The sequence below is a fragment of the Lupinus angustifolius genome, chromosome LG04 (assembly GCF_001865875.1).
Source record: "Lupinus angustifolius cultivar Tanjil chromosome LG04, LupAngTanjil_v1.0, whole genome shotgun sequence".
Classification (NCBI taxonomy): domain Eukaryota; kingdom Viridiplantae; phylum Streptophyta; class Magnoliopsida; order Fabales; family Fabaceae; genus Lupinus; species Lupinus angustifolius.
This window is the reverse complement of record NC_032012.1, coordinates 21,750,808-21,767,412: the sequence shown is the minus strand read 5'-3', so window position 1 is coordinate 21,767,412 and position 16,605 is coordinate 21,750,808.

Genomic DNA, 16,605 nt, shown 5'->3' with positions numbered 1-16,605 from the left:
TTCCTTTGGTAATGAATCATAACTCTTGAGGTTTTGTTATTAATGCATTTTCGGTTTCTTTATTGTTGATTTCTTCTATCTTTTCTGAATATGGTTTGCTTAATGTCATTGCTTAGAAACTGGTTGGTTGAGTTTATCTTCACTTAGTTTGATTTACTCTCTCTAGTGCATGAATGCTTAGTTCGTGTGAATTTGTTAACCGTTTCATACTGTTACTGATTTCGCTTAGTTTGATGTTTAGGTTCTGGAACTTTGAATTGATTATCGCTTAGTTAATTGATTCTCAACAAATTCGAAAGTTAATGGTTGGAATCTGAAAATAATATTTTGAAACCGAGGATTGAGTTGTGAACAAACGAATCAAAGGGATTTAGCCGTTTATTACATTGTTTAACTACTGTTTCTGAATTTGATTTATGTTCCTTCTATCCAACAACAAAACTCTCATTATGTGTGTGAGTACAAGGTGTTTGAAGCTTTGCTTAAAAGATAATCCTTGGGAAACGACCTAAGAGTCACTTCCTAGTACTGCAGTTTTAATTGTTATATTATTTGTATCGGGTACGGCCTCGATCAACGATGTAGAGACAAATGTTTGAATGAATAGTTATATGCAATGCACTATTTTGTTTGTTTGTTTGTGTCCATTAGAAGAATAATGTACGGATGCATGTTTGAATGTTTAGTTTTATACAATGCAACGTTTTTGTTTGTTTGTTTGTGCTTATTAGAAGAATAATATAGGGATGCATGATGTTTATGTCTATGTTTGTGATGTAATTATTAATGTATGAATGTTAATATGCATTGATTGATATAGTTATGATGTATGTATGACATGTATGATATGAGTACTATATGTTTTGTTTGAATGTAGTGGAAAAATGAGTAGGACTCGTGGACCAATGTTCTAATGTATCACTCGTGATTCTTTGGATGAAAGTCATCAACTTTTGTAGACTCGATTGAAGCGACCTTTGTTATCTTCTGTTTAGTGGTACTATAACTTTTCACCCATCAAAATCTGCCTCAGTTTACTTGAAGACACTTTTTTAAGGTAATCTGTAAAATTGCTCCGGTATGATCTTGAGGATAATGGCTAAACCCATCTATTTTGTCCGAGTGTAGGTTTGCTGAAGACTTCTTGCCAGAGTGTTGGTTTTCTTGTGACAATAACACTACCCCAGTGTCCTTATTTTGAACTCTTGTCTTCATCCAGGTTTCTACGACTTAGATTCTACCAAAAGTTGGCCCAGTGTGGGTGATTGAGGATATGCTTTAGTAAGTCTTCACCTTAGGGTGTTTATTTCATTTTCCCTAATTTTTGCCCAGAATACCTTATGTAGGCATATGTCGGGAATTCTCTCATTTTATTATGATCCAAAGTCGCCCTTGCATGTTTTCGACTTAGGACAACTCTCCTTTTCCTAGGTTGCCAACGTGGGTTTTCAACCTAGCACTTTTTTTCTATCTTTTTTGTTTTGTTTTGTTTTTGTGAACACCCCTAATGTGGCAACTTGAATTGATAGGAAGTAGAAGATATATATGAGTCGTTGTTGAAGTTGTCCTTGAAGATGATAACTAAAGACCCTTCTCCTTTTTATTTGAGGGATTTTGGCTTTTGTGACCGAGTCAACTTATTCAGTCATAAAAAGTCACTTCCCAACTGCCCAAGTTTTAAGTTTTTTTATAAATTTTCACAACAAAACGAGATCAATTCCAAAAACTGCCTGAGTTTGGACTTCTTGTGACTTTCCATTGCCCAGTGTGAGATAATTCGAGTCATTCTTCTATTCAAATTGATTTGGTAAACTTGGACTGTAAGTCTTTAGACCATGAATCATCTTAAAATCTACCCCAGTTTGAGAGGCTTCCAATTTTCCTTTGCCTTTATTGCTTTGCATTACTTTTTTCTAAAACAATGATCATGTAAATTTTGGTAAGTGTTTGAGCTATGAGTGGTGATGTGGTAGTGATGATAAAATTTAATTTGGGTTTGGCTTGGGTAAATATGATGGTGAGATATAATTCAATTTAGGTTTGGCTAATGTAGATGTGATGGTGGTTATGATAGAATTTAGTTTGTGTTTGGCTTTTGAGTGATGGTGAAGTTATGATAATAGTGAGTAAATAAATTTTAACTTATGCATTAAAGATGAGATATTTTAATCCAAAATTTATGAGCTTTGTGGAGTCAGTGTTTTTTTTCATGATGTGCATCTTAGGCAAATAAGTCTTCGACTAGGTCTTTTTTAGCTTGTACCGTGGCTTGGCTAAGGGCTTTCAAGAAACGGATATAAGACTCAAAACATGTGTTTCCCATATCCACCTTTGCTGAATGTCATTGTTGCTTATGCTTAGTTGTAGATCCTGATCTGATCATGTGTTCAACATTTGTGCCATTGTTTCTACCTTGCTCTTTCTTTGAGTGTATGCTTGGAATATTTCTTGAATCCTTGGTCAGAGTTCTTGACCAGATGATAACCTTCTTGATGATCTTTGGTCAGGTTTCTTGACCAAGAGTTGTTTCTAAAGAGAGGGATTCACAATCATAGCATTGATACCATATTGCGAAAATATACTGAATAATACCTCTTCTTCATTTATCATTTTGAAAGCCATAAGGCTCATTTTATACTACATATGCTATTGCTTAAGAAAAAAGTTATCCCAATAGTACCTAACTAACTTAACAAACTAGTTGTTTTATTTATTCCCTCAATACCAACAATGCTAACTAACAATTATGCCTAAGTAAAATATCTGAATTATATAAAATGATTAGCCAAATCCATCATGATAAGTCAAGGTTGATTATTCTGGTTTGTGTGACTCACCTTCCTCGGTCATGCTGCATGAGCCAAGTTTATGCGCCCTGCCTTGCCTGTTCTGGTCTTCCTGATGTGCCAAGCCCACGCACTGATGTGCCAAGCCTATGGTGTCTTGGTCTGTCTGATGCGCCAAGCTTATGGTGTCTTGATCTTTCTGATGCGTCAAGACCATGTTTTTACGGTCAGGCCCATGTGCCACATTTTGCTTGTCTCGGGTAGTTTGGTGTGAAGTGTCATGAGAAAGAGTTATGTTATCTCGGTCAAGGTCATGGGTCAGGGTCATGTTTCCTCGGTCATTGTCTGACCGAGGCTGGTGTGTTTGGGCGATAGTGTTTTGTTTTGGTTGCTTGGCCAAAGGGTCACACGATTCATGCTTGTTGTTCAATAATCCTTTTGATTCTTTTAATCCATCATTTCTCTATATTAATTTTGGATTCTTATCCTCCGCCTATTAATACTTGAGGTTAGAAAATCCATAAACTAATTTTGTATGATTTGTGTTGTAGGCAAAATTAAAATAAATTAAAACATTCTATAAAAGCAACACCTTATCTAGCTGCTGGCGAAGCAACACACTCACCTAGTTTGGCTCGATCATGGTCAGACCCATGATTGAATTTCATCAAGTCCATGGTTGGATTTTGATTAAAAAATTAGACCTAATCAATATTTAGGGTTAAGTAAGAGAAGACTTGATTCTCTAACGTTTTCATTGTATATAATATATACATATATGTACATGTTTAATAAAATATCTACATATATCATTTCTATTTGAAATTATATATATCAATAATAGTTATCGCGCTCCTATTTTCGGCTGCACGACTTTGTTAAGAGTTGCCACTACATTTTATAGTAAAAATGTAGAAAAATATTTTAAGCCCAATTACCTTGGGCTTTTAGATTTTTGATATACAGGTTCGGGAGTCGGTTACAAGGTAGAAAATATATTAGCACCCTACCCGCCCGCCTTAGGCGGTACCCTTTATTAAAATATATGACCTTATTATTATTATTATTGTTATTTATTATTAAATTATCTGCTTAATTGATTAATTTTTAAAATGAATAAATTTATTTATTTTTATTATTGTCTGACAAGGTTGATCTTGGTCCTACGTATCCTTATTAAGGGAATCATGACTTACGTAGTTCTTTAGTAAAAAACATTTGTTGGTTGACAAATTTTATTAATGAAAATATTTATTATTGTGTATTTATGAAAAAAAGTGTTTTGATTAATTATTAGTTTGCATTGATGATCGTGCTAATAAAAATATTGTTGTTACTTTAATTTATGGTGATATTTATTTGATTTGAAAAAAGATCTTATTAAGTAATTGCTCGGTAATATATATATATATATATATCCTTGACTTTCTATTATAAATTTTTTTTATCATATTACAATGTTATTATTAATATATTATACAAATTATTAGTAAAATTATTTCTTCAATGGTGGCAATAAAAGTTGGTACAATTATCATACACATTGTAGAAAAATGAAGGTACTTACTTGCTGAAGCTTGCAACACAATTAGATTGATATGAACTTTCTACTTTGATTTGATTTGCGAATTTCCATATCACAATCTTAATTTGATTTTTGAATCCTTAAAGATTTAGTTATTATCAAGGTGATTCATGCAACTTAATCAAATGGATATGATGTGATTCAAATTACATGTTTTCAAATCTTTAATTTATCCGATAATCCAATCAAATCTTTAATTCACTCATCTTTTATTTTTATTATTATTAAAATAACTCTAGAAAAATCATTTTTTGAGAATTCAGTTACTTTAAACTTGAATTTTGGTTAACCTAATCACTTAGATTTAGGAACCTTAACAAATGGTTTAGTCTTATTATTTAAATTTGAATTTTGGTTAACCTAATCATTTAGATTTAGGAACCTTACCATAACATGTTTAGTTTTATTATTTTTAGAAAAATATTTTTAGAATTCTTTTATTTTTTATTTAAAAAAGTTTTGGACTTTTTCTAGTCCGCATAAAGAATGGGTGTTCACAATAGTAAATAATATTAAATTTTTTTATCTAAAAGTGATATGCATTATATTTAATCAATCTAGTGTCAAGTTTATATTTAAAACTTAATCTGATCGACATTCGAAGTCGAGTTAACCTTCAGGTCTAACGTCAGATTCATATTCAATAAATAATTCAACCAACGTTTACTGTCAGATTAGAGACATGTCTTTCCCGATCCAATCCAGCTGTGCCTTTCCGATCCAATCCAGCCATGTCTTTTCGATCCAATCCAGCCATGCTCAACCCTAGTATCTGCCCACAAATAAGGCACTGATGAACTGAACAATGGCCTAAGCTTGTTAGAAGCCACTAACTAGCTGCCGAAGTAATAGTTAAAGCTGGCTTTTATGTCGACTGCAGATTCAATTCCAGTTCATATACGTCAATCCTGAGAAGAAAAGCAGGGAACAAGAGGACCAACTAAGATTGTGTCTGATTCCAAATCCTACAAGTTTTTTATTTTCCATTTTGTCAAGGCAGCAAAAATAGACTTTGCTTGTACACATGAAGAAATACAAGACTAGAAAAGAGTAATAAACACTCGTATAACTGAAAATGAAGTATATGTATAGGGTTTCTAATATATAAAAAAAAAAATAACATGAAAAAACTAAAACAAATATAGAAAGGAGGAAGTAAAATCTCATACTACTAAAATATGTGAGATTTGAATGGTTTCTATGAATGATTGGAAATATATTTTAATATGCCACAAGATTTGCAATATCAATATACATTTAAAATCAAATGACCCTATATATATATATATATATATATATATATATATAAAAGTCTTTCTACAGTTTACTATTCCAAATAGTTCACTTATTTGTGTCAGCCCCACATCACGAGGAGAGAGCTAAGAGTCTAAGACTCTTGACCCATATGTTGATGGAACCTGGTGTCTACATATAATAATGCAAGTTTATTCACTCGTTATTTACACGTCTTTAAACTTTGAAAAGTTTACCAAATTATAAATTTTCGTGCATTTATGAATCCAGTGAAAAGTTTTTTATTTTATAGTTGAAGGATCTATTGATATTTTCTCGACCATTAAGTTAATCTAATGACGAAGATGTCTTATTTTAATGACCACTCTCGATAACTTTATCTTTTTATAATAAAGTTTACATAGTACACATTCTAAAAAATTAAAGTTATCCCAAAATTAACAAATATTAATTAATAATTTTACGATTATTAGTCCAAATTAGTCGTTATAAGTTAGACTTAAGATAGTTCCTATATTTAGTAAGGAGATCTTTGCCGCCACTCAAATGAAATTACATCCTAGAGAATAAAATGAATACGTAGATAAATGTAGCCTACAAAAATAAAAATCATAACTTGAAATTGCAATTTCTAAATTAGTTATTTACTAAAAATAGGGTCTTATAGTCCTATTAAACAAGACTTTATAACAAAAATTGAGGTTTGTGTATGAGATTTATTAAGAAGCTTAATCTTAATAAAGAAGACGTTAATTAAGTGGGGTAAGACTTTATTATATTCTTAAAAGGTCAAGAATTCAATTCTTGAATGCAGTATATGTTGAGAGAGATAATCACACACCCCAAAAATGATTCATTATTATCTAAAAGTATGATGAGATACTCTTGGTAATATTAAAAAAAAAAACAAATCATAGTAGATATGTATTAAGAAATTATTGATTATTAAATGGGAAATGGAGACAATTTCTCAATAAAAAAATTACTTCCTACTTTTCCTCTGTGTCGGTAGCATGTATTTATTTAAAATTTCTACTCACTTCCCACATTTTCTATTTTGGCTTTAGCATCAACTTTGCTGTGATAGCGAGAGGCTCATGACCTATGATTTGTGAATGATGTTAGATGACCAAATTAAGTGCTTTTCATTATGACTTTTCCGTGTGAGCACTTAGCACATGACAGAGTCGGTGCAAAACCCAAAAGGGTAAGACCTTTGCATGGGGCTCTAATCATTAGTTCAGGTAATACTATTCTTTTATTACTTTTCCTGTTTTCCAACATCATTTTTTATACCCACAAGATAACTGATAAAAATTATTCTGTCTTTTCTAATGCAGTTTTTTATTTATTTATCAATATGGATAATAAGCAGCTGAAAGGTGTTGACAAACAAACATTTTCAATTTCATATTTCATTTTATTTCGCAGTTTTTGCATTTATGTTTTGTATAATGTTGTGTTTGAAGCACTTTTTGAGATTTGTGTATATATAATTGTTATTCCATTCGTTTCAAATAAAATTTTCAAATATTATTCATAAAAAATGGAACTCGTGAAGATATAGTGTTGAAATCAAATATTTTGATATTTTACCATAGCTCATTGAAAGGGTAATGTCTGAGGATGAGTATGTTGGACTAGAATATGAATCGAGATGACTTTTCTATTTTCTATGTTCCAATTTAATTAAAGAGTGTTACCTAATTAAAAAAAAATCATAAAAATAAAAAGTAAATTTTTATTTTATTTAATAGAATGTAATTGACTTAGGGCATAAGGATAGGAGTGAGCATAGGTCGAATTAGAATGAGTTAATGTTTGTTTTTACCCTCCTCTAAGTATTGATTGTGTCATTTTTTGAACTCGACCTTAGACCCGAAGCTAACCTGACACCTAAATATTGACCGGATCAACCTTTAAACCCGATTCGACTCTAGACCTGGTTAAATAGCATACATACTCATTTTAGATAAAATCTTCTCAATATGACTAAGTCTAATTTCTGAACCCGAAATCTGCCCTAGACGCGACCTTATTCGGACCCTATCATGATCAGACCGTATCAAGTAAGCAGGTAGGGTCGGATCCTACTCATCCCTATATAAGGATATGAATTTTTTGGAACATGTTCCTCCCATAGACCCAACAATCATGTGTAGGGTGGTGCACTAGAGAGATACTTGAGGATCTCCTAATTTGAATGGTAATAATGTAGACGGTGGCACTGCTAGAAGTGTCACTCTTTTCTCAGTGGTTAGGTGTGGGCCGTGTGGCGTGGTACTATGGACTTGATGGGTGCCCTACACTATATTTTGGATGGACATTTATGTAATGATTGTAATGTAAGACTGAGATTGTTACTAAGAAGATGGTGAATTAGTTGACTTAAAATTATGACCATTTTTCTGCAATATCAAGAGTTAAGAGCAGCAGAAATAATTTGCAGAAATTAATAAGTAAATAATTGAAGAGATAAAGGGAGAAGATAGTACACCAGAATTTTATATAGGTTCACCTTCTTGTCCACTGAATATTATGAGTTGTAATTACAATATCTCACTCTCAGACTTCTATGTACCTTACACACTCACTAATACTTATCACCTTGGAAAACACATTTCCAAGTAACTCTATCATCTTTCTTATCACACTTTGTGAAAGAAAGTATTTACAATGAACGAAGAATTACAACAGTGACTTGGATTGCATTTACAAGTATGAAATGTAATATCACTTGCAATCCAATAACTCTATTGTATACTAAGTAATATTGCTCAATAGGTTTGTAAAACTTTGAAACAATTACTTCAAGTAACTCAGAAAAATTCTTTTTTGAAAGTTTAAGAACTGAGTGCAAAAGTGCATAAAAATAGTGAGAGAATTTTTCAGAATTGTGTAAGAGTTGTATGAAAGTTGTGTGTTATGATTATGAGTCTCAATGCCTTTATATAGGCTTTCCAACCAGCCAAAATGCCTTTTTGAAAGAGTATGAATTGATTGGAATGAAACTATGTCTTTTGGGTTGAAACTCATTCACTTTGAATTTAAAAATCTGATGTAACATCTCTCAGTAACGGTTACAACATTGAGTAATCGGTTACCCAAATGTTCTGTCCAACAGTGAATTTAAAATTCACTTAGAGTAATCGGTTACTCATATTAGAGTAATCGGTTACTCAAGAACGTTGAAACTTGAGTATTCTGTTACCCAAGGTTCACTAATGGATTACTCAGTTCAATTTTTGTTGGATAACCGATTTCTCACTCATCTAACATGTTACTCAGATTTCACTAACTTGTTACACAGTATTTTGAAAATTGTTTTATTTAAACTTGAAGTGTTTCAATTTTCTTTTAAAATATTTTGAGCAATACTACTATTATATATTCAAGAGTATATGATAAAAGTACCTATTTAGACTTAGACTAAAAATCTTGAATATCTTGAAGCTTGAATCTTTATTGTCTTCATAAGTATTCTTCATTTTCTTCTTTTTGGTGATGTTGGTATCTTCATCAAAACCGTGTCAATGTTAGGAGCATAGATCTTCTTCACAATCTCCCCCTTTTTGATGATGACAAACTAATATCTTCTTAACAACATAGTTTTTTGAGAGCAACATACTTTGTGATATTCTTGACTTGTCTTGAGTATTCTCTCCCTATTTTGTATGCCCCCAATTTCATTTGGAGTTGTGTTCCTGAAATAATTTTGACAGAAAATACACTCTCACAACTTTTCTCCCCTTTTGACTTCATCAAAAAGTAGAAAAGCCAAGAGTTTACAGCACAATATATATATATATATATATATATACAACATACAATATGTATATGACAAGCATAAAGGTAATCATAAGATATAAAATAAACATTGCAATGCATATCATAAGACATAGATGTTCAACAAAAACAAGATAACACAAATTTTGTCCAAAAATATAAAATGATTACAACCATAAAAACAGAAGTAAATTGTTTAGTAATATGCATCAAAACAAAACAAAAATCGTATACACAATCTAAGCCTCAGGCTCAAAGTTGTCTTCATCAACGTCCATGCTACTCAGCTTAGAAGAGAGACGATGAAGTTCAAACTGGATTTGTTGATTCTATGTATCGAAGGCGTCCATCTGATTAATGATGTAGCATCGAAGAGAGAATAACTCATCCATTATCATCTGATTGGTAGGCATGGGAGAAGATGAGGAAGGTTGAGCTTGAAATTCAGAAGGTTGAGGTTCAGAGGGATTAGCAGGGGCAGGTTCTGGTTCAGGAGTAGGAGGTCTATCTTTCTTATGCTTGTAGGTCCGGTCACAAAGCTTATATGTGTAGTCCGTTTTGTGGATTACATCCACATCAATATGGCTTTCACGAGAATTAGGCGGGATCTTAGTTTCTCCACCTGTAGAAACATCGAAATGCTCAAGGATTTTTGTTATGAAGATTGCATATGGGAAAGGGCTTTGAGTTCCTCTTACAGACCACATTTGTCTCATTATCACTAGAGTACAATTGATTTTCAGATTAAATTTCATAGCATACATCAATTGGAGTTCTATGTCAGTTATTTGAGAGTGGTTTGAAAATTTTGGTAAGATGACATAGCTAAGAAAATAATGAAGTAAACGGTCTTCCAGTTTGAGATGTCCAACATATAGGATATTTCTATTTTGAACAGTTTCACCTTAGCTCTGTTGCTTAATCGTTTTTATTTATTCTTTGGTAATTCTACAAAGAGAATAATAAAAATCTTTTCGACCATAATTATCCCATTCACATACAAAGTTGAAACCTGCAATGCTCCCCTGATAGGGTATGTTACAACACAATGAACTCATGGTTTTCAAATCCAAAGTAATGTCTTTTCCTTTTACATAGGAAGTAAGATGGTTTTTCCTAAAGTTCACGTTACAGTAAAATACTCTAATTAGTTCTAGATAGATTTCATCTGATTCACAAAAGAAATCGAAAAGGTTTTGTTGTCTAAAGAGATAAGGAAATAGAAAATATTCAAATTCAAAATTCCTGAGATTACCATATTTGGGAGTGAAGATAGTGCAACCATGGAAGTGCTCCTCAAATATTTTACGTTGCTCATCATTTGCTAGAAGTCGCGCTAAGTCAAGAGGGTTGAACTCCAAGGATGAAGTTCCTTGCTTCTTTTGAGTCGGATTGGCGTGTTGCTTCTTTGATCTAGAAGAGGAAGCCAGAGATTGAGGTTTTTGAGTTTTTAGGTTTTTGGGTTTTGGAAAATTTGGGGGGTTTTGATTTAGGTCATTGAACATGAAAATGATGATTTAGAATTATTCAGAAGTGAAAATGTGATATGAATGCACACAAAAATCACTCAAAATGGATTAAAAACGAATATTTTAGAGAGAGAATGTAGTCACGAAGAAGGTTTGAAATGAGGAAGAAGAAGTGTCAAAAAAATGGAAATTTCATATAAATATATGCACAGAGTAATCTGTTACTCACCTTTGAGTTATCGGTTACTCAATTTTAAAAAAATTAAGAAATTCAAATAGTATGTTTGGGTAACCAGTTACTTACTTGGGTAATCGGTTACTAACCCCAGAAAAGTTACATTTTTATGCAATTTTAAGCTTTGAAAAAGATTTTTAACCCAAAATTTGAAATATTTAAACATAAATAAACACTTTTAAGTACAAGTAGGCATGAGATAAACATGATGAAGCACACATATAATCATATAATCATGTTAAGATAAGTAAGCTTCATCAAGAATGCCTAATTCTCGTCTAATTTTATAAAAAGGTTCTTTAGCCAAGGGTTTAGTGAATATATCTACTAGTTGGTTATGAGTATCAACAAATTCTACCGACATATCCTTCTTTTGGACATATCCTTCTTTTGGTTCTACAATGCATAACATGATTCTTTGTGAGGTTTATAACACTAGTATTGTCACATTTTAAAGGAGTGCACCCCAAGTCTAAGCCATAATGTCGTAATTGTTGTTTAAGCCACAACACTGAGGCACAACAACTACCCGCTGCTATATATTCAACTTCAGCAGTGCTTAAGGCAACACATACTTGTTTCTTGCAAGAATAAGAGACTAAAGCATTTCCCAAAATATGAAAAGTATCACTTGTACTTTTCCTCTGAGATTTTCACCCAGCAAAATCTGAATCCGAATAACCAACCAAATCACATATACTTCCTTTTGCATACCACACCCCAACGTTAGATGTACCTTTAAGATATTTCATGATTCTCTTAACAACAAATAAGTGTGATTCTTTTTGGTTTAGATTGATAGCGAGCATGCAGACATACACTAAACATAATATCAGGGCTACTAGAAGTTAAATATAAAAGTGATATTTCAATGCATTTTCCTGCTTCATCTGTATCAATGTAAGTACCGGATCCCATAGGAGTAGCTATTGGCTTGCAGCCATCCATGTCAAATCTTTTTAGAAAATCTCTGCAATACTTGGATTGACTTACGAAAATGTCATTATCAAGTTGTTTGATTTGTAGTCCAAGGAAGTAATTTAACTTCCATGTCATAGACATTTCAAATTCTCCTTGCATCATTTTCCCAAAATCACTACACAAAACTTCATTAGTAGAACAAAAAATAATATCATCTATATAAATTTGAACAAATAGAGTATGATGATTTATTCTCTTTCTAAAGAGTGTAGTGTCGACATTTCCTTTGTTGAAACCTTTTTCAAGTAGAAATTTAGTCAGACGATCATACCATGCACGAGGAGCTTGCTTTAAGCCATAGAGAGCTTTCTTTAATTTGTAAACATAAGAAGGATGTTTGTAATCTTCAAAACCAGGAGGTTGTTCAATAAACACTTCTCCTTGAATGTAGTCGTTGAAGAAAGCACTCTTTACGTCCATTTGATATAACTGAAAATTCAAAGAGCAAACATATGCAAGTAATAGCCTAATAACTTCAAGTCTAGAAACCGGAGCGAATGTTTTATTAAAGTCTATATTTTCTTCCTGATTATATCCTTAGGCTACTAGACTAGCTTTATTTCTAACAATAATACCATTTTCATCAGATTTATTACGAAATACCCACTGAGTTCCAATAACATGCCTGTTTTTTGGTCTAGGAACAAGTTCCCAAACTTCATTTCTCTCAAACTGGTTTAATTCTTCTTGCATAGCAAGAATCCAGTATTCATCCTCGATTGCTTCATCAATCTTGGATGATTCTATTTGAGAGACAAATACCATGTTTAGACACACTTTATCAAGCATTCGTCGGGTAGTGATACTCGTATTTAATTCAGTAATAATGTTGTCAATAGGATGGTATGAATGAGTTCTCCATTCTTTTGGTAAATCTGAATGAATATGCTCCTCTTGAAAGGGTAGGTTGTCATTCATTTTCAAATGCTCAATATCAGTTGTAGGTTCAATAATAGAAATTTCATTTGAAGAAGAACTTGGCAATTCCTCTTCATCAAGAGGTAACCCATCTTTTATCTTAGGATTGGTTTCATCAAAAGATATATGAACAGATTCTTCCATGGCTAGAGTTCTTTTATTTAAAATTCTATAAGCTTTAATCATAATAGAGTACCCTAGGAAGATACCTTTATCAGCTTTTGCATCAAATTTGCCTAAATTATCCTTACCATTATTTAAAACAAAGCATTTACAACCAAATACATGCAAATGAGAAATGTTTGGTTTTCTACCTTTAAAGAGTTCATAGGGGGTTCTCTTAAGAATTGGCCTTATAAGAACTTGGTTTGAAACATAACATGCAATACTTACTACATCAACCCAGAAATATTTTGGGAGGTTTGTTTCATTCAACATTGTACGAGCTAGTTCTTCTAAAGACCGATTCTTTCTCTCTACAACACCATTTTGTTGTGGTGTTCTAGAAGCAGAAAATTGTGATTGATACCAAGGTCATCACAGAATTCTTCAAATGAAGAGTTTTGAAATTCTCCCCCATGATCACTTCTTATAGCAGCGATTTTTAGTGATTTTTCATTTTGTACTCTTTTAGCATAAATGATAAAGGCTTTAAATGCCTAATTCACTAAGAAGAGTGTCCACGTGTATCTCAAAAAATCATCTACTATAACAAGAGCATAGTAGTTACCACCATAACTTTTTGTCCTTGAGGGGCCAAATAAGTCCATGTGTAGTAACTGCAATGGTCTGTCGAAGAAACCATATACTTAGGTTTAAAAGAAGTTTTTGTTTGTTTACCCATTTGACAAGCACTACATAGTTTGTCTTTAACTAATTTCATTTTAGGTAAACCAACAACTAAGTCTTTCTTAATAAGTTTATTCAAATGGTCCATATGAATATGAGCAATTCTCCTATGCCAAAGTCATGCATCATGATTATCATTTACAACTAAACATGTTATTGGTACGGAAGAGTCTATGTCAATCATATATATATTATTTATTCTCTTACCAATGAGTTTAGAGAATTCTTACTTTCAATGATGCACTTATCTAGGTAGAATGCCATATGAAAGTCTTTGTCTCATAATTGACTTATGCTTAGAAGATTGTGCTTGAGCCCTTCAACATATAATACACCTTATATGGTTGTTGAGGGTGGCTTACCAATTCTACCAACTCCAAGAATTTTTCCAGTGTTGTTATCACCATAAGTGATATAGCCTTTGTCCCTTGGAGTGAGGACAAAGAACTTGTTTCTATCGCCCGTCATGTGTTTTGAGCAGCCGCTATCTAAGTATCATAAGTTGCAGGCGGCTCTCAAATTTTCCTGCAAAACATTTTAAGTTTTATTAGGTACCCAATATTCTTTAGGTCCTACATAGTTAGTACCTTTCTCAACCCATTTAAAATGTCCTAGGGGTACACCATATTTTCTAACTTTACAAGTATTCAGTGTATGTCCATGGTTTTTGCAATATGTACATGTGGGTTGATGTTCATGTATCCTAGATTTATTTTTACTATTTTTAAATGCATGGATACCTTGTTTTTCAAAGTTTATCTTAGTTGGGACACTTTGTTTCTTAGAACCATAACTTTTTGAATTGCCAAGATCTCTTCGGTCTGTTGAGTGTCTTTGATTATTTATGATATTTTCCAAACTTTTACTACTCTTGTTCATCTTATTAAGTTCAAGATTTAAAGTTGAAACTTTATTTTCAAGAATAGTGCAGTTTTGACATGAAGATGATGAGAGTTTGTTTCTAAATGGATCTAACTCATTTTTTGTCTTAGAAACATTTTTGTAAGTTTTACATATTCATCATGAAAGTCATTAGAAGTAGTTTGTAATTCAGAAGAATATAGTTGAGTATCGTTTACCTCTTCATCATTAGAATGATGAGATGCCATTAAAGAGAGATGTGCTTGTTCTTCATTTTCAGGTTCAGAGGCGAAACTGATATCGTTGTCTTCCCAAGCAATGTAGGCTCTTCGTCGATTTTTTGTTTCATTCTTCTCTTTGAAAGAATTCTTCTTCAGATTAGGACAATCCATCTTCATGTGACCAGCCTTTCCACATTCAAAGCATGTGAAATTTTGGTTGGAAGTGGAGGCGTCATTGTTCTTGGTGAATTTCCTTGTTTGTCCAGTTCTAGCACATTTGTTCCTCTTGAGGAACTTGCTGAACTTCTTCACAAAAAGACCCATGTCTTCCATCTCTTCCTTATCAGATTCATCTTCTGATGATTATATGTGTCCACTTTAGCCTTGAGAGAGATATTCTTCCTTTTCTTCTCTTGCTCTTCATGTTGGTTAAGTTGACTGAGTTCTAGTTCATGTTCCTGCAATTTACCAAATAACACAGCCAAAGACATTTTTGATAAATTTTTCTTTTAAGAAATGGATGTTACCTTTGGTTGCCATGTTCTGGTGAGTGATCTTAGAACCTTCAAGTTCAAGTCACTATATAATAGAACCTTACCAAGAGCAAGAAGATGATTTGTGAGATGAGTAAATCTCTTTTGAAGATCCATAATCTTCTCTCCAAGTTTCATACGAAACATTTCGTAGTCTTGGGAAAAAGTGTTGAGTCTAGATCTTTTTATCTCCCCCGTTCCTTCATGTGTAGTCTCTAGAGTGTCCCATATTTCTTTCGCAGATTTGCAGTTTGATACTCTAAAGAACTTGTCAATGCCAAGTTCTGAAGTGAGGATGTTCTTTGCCTTGAGATCATACTACACCTTCTTCTTATCTTCATCATTCCATGAAGATTTGGGCTTTATTTCCCTTACACTGTTCACAATGGTGAAGGGTTCATATGGTCCTTCTTCAATTGCATTCCATATATTCAAGTCTTGAGATTCTATGAAGATTCTCATTCTGATTTTCCAGAAATCAAAGCACTCTCCAACAAAGCTTGGAAGGTGTTTGATGTTGGAACCTTCTCCTATGAATGATCTTGAGACTATATTCAATATAGGATCAGACTTGAGAATAACTTACTCAAGAAATAGCTCTAGTGTCAATTGTAAGACTGAGATTGCAACTAAGAGGAGGTGAATTAGTTGACTTTAAATTATGATCACTTTTTCTGCAATATCAAGAGTTAAGAGCAGCGGAAATAATTTGCAGAAAATAACAAGTAAATAATTGAAGAGATAATGGGAGAAAAGAGTACACCATAATTTTATATTGGTTCACCTTCTTGTCCACTAAAGGCTACGTCCAGTACTCTTGCAGCACAAAAGACTTTCCACTAAATATTATGAGTTGTAATTACAATATCTTACCCCGAGACTTCTATGTATCTTAAACACTCACTAAAACTTATCATCTTAGAAAACACATTTCCAAGTATCTATATCCCCTTTCTTATCACACCCATGAAAGAAAGTATTTACAATGAATGAAGAATTACAATAGCAGCTTGGATTGCCTTTACAAGTATGAAATGTAATATCACTTACAATCCAATAACTCTCTTGTATACTAAGTAATATTTCTCAATATGTTTGTAAAACTTTGAAACAATTACTTCAAGTAA